Source organism: Vanessa atalanta, unplaced genomic scaffold, assembly GCF_905147765.1.
Source record: "Vanessa atalanta unplaced genomic scaffold, ilVanAtal1.2, whole genome shotgun sequence".
NCBI lineage: Eukaryota > Metazoa > Arthropoda > Insecta > Lepidoptera > Nymphalidae > Vanessa > Vanessa atalanta.
In genome coordinates this window covers 10,001-15,000 of record NW_025920039.1, presented here as the reverse complement: position 1 = coordinate 15,000, position 5,000 = coordinate 10,001, and the positions used below count along the sequence as shown (strand labels likewise).

Below are 5,000 nucleotides of genomic sequence, written 5' to 3'. Positions count from 1 at the left end.
TCTTTGTTGTTGTTGTTGTTGTTTTTTTTTTTTTTCTTTTTTTTTTTATTGTTGTTGTTGTTGTTGTTGTTGTTGTTGTTGTCGTTGTTGTTGCATTGACGTTGCATAATATCATATAATCATATACTATCTATAAAAATATAGAACAAAATAATCGAAGTTTTGGAGATTTTGGAGGGTTTGGGGTGTCAGTTGGGGGGGAGGGGGTTGGGGAGGGGGGGGGGGGGTGCGTGTTCTGGGGTTCGTCGTCTTATGATATCAGATCGAATATGAGAAACATAATAAAATAATAATAATAATAAAAAAAAAAATACATTCCGTTCGAACGAGCCGAATGTCATACTCATCGTCAGGCATATATATGGAGTAGTGACGGTTCGAACGTCGAACATTCAAAAATTGATGTTAGACGCGAAGTGACCGGATCAGTACTCTTGTATAACGAAAAAAATGTTATTATCGTTTTCATTTGTCGTCTTTGTTGCGTGTCTTCTGGCGTGTCTCTCGATTCGTCGTATCGCGTTATATTATACTTTACGTAGTGTAACAACCAAGTATGTACGTACGATTCGTCTCGACCGCTGGGGATATTCACTGACACACGTGAAAATGATAAAAAGATTCTTTTTCGTTCTGTAAAACTGTGCCGACCGACGGACGCACGTAGATCTCTCTGCCTCATGCGCTCTTCCTCTTATCGTCGTCGTCGTCGCTCTCGCTACAATCTATCCTCATGGAATAAATGTTGATTCATTGTAGTCGATCTGCGACGTCGCGACGATATGAGAAAACGTTAGAGACGGAGTTCTTAAAAGATTCAGTGTATTCGTATAGTGTGTATAATTTTTATATTATATATGAACGGTCGTTTCTAAAATTCTTTTTGTTAATTTTTACATTTATCATGTACAAAAAATACACAACCCGAGTATCGGTACGATCACTCAAACACCGGGCGTCGATCCCAATGTTTTACGATAATAATCGTTGAACAATACATACGTACACGTCGTGTGCGAAGTGTTATTTTGAAAAAAAAACTCGATCTCGTTTAGAACGTTCGAATTCGTGACCGTTATGTGTCATTATGTGAAGACGCCTCCGCCGCCGCCGCCGCCGCCGCCGCTGTCGTCGCGTTATATATTATAGCGCACGCACGCGCGCGCGCGTGCTTAAAGCGCGTTTGTGTCTCATATAAATTTTTATAAGAGTCAACCGTTAAAATCTATCGCGTCTAACGCGATCGACGATACGGTGAGACGCTCGTTTCATACTGTGCGTATATTGTACATGCATGCATAAGTTTGTGTGTATTTTATATGCGAATATGAAACGAGAAGAGTAATTGACGACTTCAACAAGTCTCGGTTAGCTCCCTGGTTGATCCTGCCAGTAGTTATATGCTTGTCTCAAAGATTAAGCCATGCATGTCTCAGTGCAAGCCGTATTAAGGCGATACCGCGAATGGCTCAATATATCAGTTTTGGTTCCTTAGATCTTACTCAGTTACTTGGATAACTGTGGTAATTCTAGAGCTAATACATGCAATCAGAACTCTGACCAGTGATGGGATGAGTGCTTTTATTAGATCAAAACCAATCGACGGAGGGCGTCTCGTCCGAAGTCGTTAATTTTGATGAATCTGGATAACTTTTGCCGATCGCATGGTCCAGTACCGGCGACGCATCTTTCAAATGTCTGCCTTATCAACTTTCGATGGTAGTTTCTGCGACTACCATGGTTGTCACGGGTAACGGGGAATCAGGGTTCGATTCCGGAGAGGGAGCCTGAGAAACGGCTACCACATCCAAGGAAGGCAGCAGGCGCGCAAATTACCCACTCCCGGCACGGGGAGGTAGTGACGAAAAATAACGATACGGGACTCTTTCGAGGCCTCGTAATCGGAATGAGTACACTTTAAATATTTTAACGAGGAACAATTGGAGGGCAAGTCTGGTGCCAGCAGCCGCGGTAATTCCAGCTCCAATAGCGTATACTAAAATTGTTGCGGTTAAAAAGCTCGTAGTTGCATTTGTGCGCCGCGCTGTCGGTGCACCGCATCCGCGGTGATACTGACACGTCTGCGGAGCATATCGTCGGTGAGCCGGCGGTAAAACGCCGGTTCAATATCAAAATCCTATCGCGGTGCTCTTCAGTGAGTGTCGAGATGGGCCGACAATTTTACTTTGAACAAATTAGAGTGCTCAAAGCGGGCTCAAAATGCCGCTTGAATATTTCGTGCATGGAATAATAGAATATGATCTCGGTTCTATTTTGTTGGTTTTCAGAACTCCGAGGTAATGATTAATAGGGATAACTGGGGGCATTCGTATTGCGACGTTAGAGGTGAAATTCTTGGATCGTCGCAAGACGAACATCAGCGAAAGCATTTGCCAAAGGTGTTTTCATCAATCAAGAACGAAAGTTAGAGGTTCGAAGGCGATTAGATACCGCCCTAGTTCTAACCGTAAATATGTCATCTAGCGATCCGCCGACGTTACTACAATGGCTCGGCGGGCAGCTTCCGGGAAACCAAAGATTTTGGACTCCGGGGGGAGTATGGTTGCAAAGCTGAAACTTAAAGGAATTGACGGAAGGGCACCACCAGGAGTGGAGCCTGCGGCTTAATTTGACTCAACACGGGAAATCTCACCAGGCCCGGACACCGGAAGGATTGACAGATTAATAGCTCTTTCTTGATTCGGTGGGTGGTGGTGCATGGCCGTTCTTAGTTGGTGGAGCGATTTGTCTGGTTAATTCCGGTAACGAACGAGACTCTAGCCTGCTAAATAGGCGTCGTCATTTAGGTGTGCTCGATTTCGGTCGAGCAACTCACTGGCGGCGTATTAAAATTCTTCTTAGAGGGACCGGCGGCTTCGAGCCGCACGAGATTGAGCAATAACAGGTCTGTGATGCCCTTAGATGTCCTGGGCCGCACGCGCGCTACACTGAAGGAATCAGCATGTTCTCCCTGGCCTAGAGGCCCGGGCAACCCGTTGAAACTCCTTCGTGCTGGGGATTGGGGTTTGCAATTATCCCCCATAAACGAGGAATTCCTAGTAAGCGCGAGTCATAAGCTCGCGTTGATTACGTCCCTGCCCTTTGTACACACCGCCCGTCGCTACTACCGATTGAATGATTTAGTGAGGTCTTCGGACCGACACGCGGTGGCTTCACGGCCGTCGGCGTTGCTGGGAAGTTGACCAAACTTGATCATTTAGAGGAAGTAAAAGTCGTAACAAGGTTTCCGTAGGGGAACCTGCGGAAGGATCATTAACGTAAATTATCAATCTCGAAAGAGTGCGATAATGAACGATAATAAAATTCTAAAACACAAATATCGACGTTCGGAATGTGTCGTTTCGATGCGAGGACGCGATTCTCACTCTCTCTCTCTCACACAGCAGTGTGTCCGAGTCAGAGTCCAGAGTCGTGTAACGCGTCCTATTCTGATATTTTTCGATGTCGATTTCGAGGAAAGTACGATGTGTTAACGCACATCGTCATCTTCAAATAAAATGTATATTTCTTTTTTTTTTTTTTTGTACTTTTTTTTTTTTTTAACTTTTTTTTTTTTTTTTTTTTTAATTTTTTGAATTTTTCTCTGTATACTAAAAATAAGAGAAAAAAACAAAAAAAAAAATAAAAATAAAAAAAAAATAAACTCATATCACTGGCGTATAGAATCGTTCGAGTGATCGTAGAAATTATAAAAATAAAACAAATTAAAAACCATTACCCTGGACGGTGGATCACTTGGCTCGCGGGTCGATGAAGAACGCAGTTAACTGCGCGTCATAGTGTGAACTGCAGGACACATTTGAACATCGACATTTCGAACGCACATTGCGGTCCGTGGAGAAACATCCAGGACCACTCCTGTCTGAGGGCCGGCTGTATAAAAATATAAACCACACTGTTCAATGTTTAATGTCGTAATGTCTATTATTTCGTAACCGACTCAATAGACTGACTGACGTTTCTCGAACATATGACGGTATCCGCGTTCGATGTGTTATATTACGTGTTTAAATATACTTAATATAAATCTCGTTCTCGGTCCGTTCAAATATAACAAATACGATGTGTATGTATGTTTACGTTTACATGCGTGTGTGTGTATATATTATTTATATTTTTATATACGCGTTCGTGTGTACGTTTACGTCACGGAGTTTCGTTATGCGACGTCAGAGAGACTGAGAGCGTCGCTCGTCGCCAGACGAGGAGCGCCCATCTCCGACCTTTCGATCGTTTCATTGAGTTGTTCTCGATCAAAGAGGGTAATCGGAGTTTAGGTGATCTCTTCGTCTCGTGATTATCGAGTACGTGCGTTTCTTTTGTTCATACTCTAATGTCAAAATTTCGAATACAAAAGCTCCGCGATCGTTACGACGTATACGAGACGAACGTGTTTATATGATGTGTAAATAAAGCGCGCTCGCATCGTTGAACGTGATGACATCGAAACATTCGTATATATATATATTGTATATATATCGAGTAGGCGGACTCGACGTCCGAAGAGCGCTTCGACGCCGACGTCGGAACGATCGGAATGAAAATTCTCTCTCGTCTCGACGAAAGCGGCGCCGTCGCGTTGACGGATATCGCGTCTGCCTCGTTTTTTTTATCGTTGGCCTCAGATCAGGGAGGATCACCCGCCGAATTTAAGCATATTAGTAAGCGGAGGAAAAGAAACTAACCAGGATTTCCTTAGTAGCGGCGAGCGAACAGGAAATAGCCCAGCACTGAATCCCGCGGTTGTAACGATCGCGGGAGATGTGGTGTTCGGGAGGTATCGCTTTCTCGTCGTCGCCACTCCTGTCCAAGTTCGTCTTGAACGGGGCCGTTTTCCCGTAGAGGGTGCCAGGCCCGTAGCGACGGAGCGAGACGGCGAGAGGTACGCTCCTCAGAGTCGGGTTGCTTGAGAGTGCAGCCCTAAGTGGGTGGTAAACTCCATCTAAGGCTAAATATTACCGCGAGACCGATAGCGAACA

The 5,000-nt window shown here is 44.4% G+C and overlaps 3 non-coding genes across 3 annotated transcripts in view; all 3 read left to right on the top strand.

Moving 5' to 3' along the window:
* Positions 1-1,373: 1,373 nt before the first annotated feature.
* LOC125076824 lies at positions 1,374-3,276 on the top strand. Its single transcript, XR_007120723.1, has one exon. It is a non-coding gene; the product is annotated as a small subunit ribosomal RNA (ribosomal RNA).
* A 460-nt stretch (positions 3,277-3,736) lies between these two features.
* Positions 3,737-3,893, top strand: LOC125076822. The gene has a single exon (XR_007120721.1). It is a non-coding gene; the product is annotated as a 5.8S ribosomal RNA (ribosomal RNA).
* A 744-nt stretch (positions 3,894-4,637) lies between these two features.
* Positions 4,638-5,000, top strand: part of LOC125076825 — a 3,997-nt gene continuing 3,634 nt past the window's right edge. Inside the window, exon 1 of the ribosomal RNA XR_007120724.1 lies at positions 4,638-5,000. This exon is cut by the window's right edge and continues 3,634 nt beyond it. This is a non-coding gene — a ribosomal RNA (large subunit ribosomal RNA).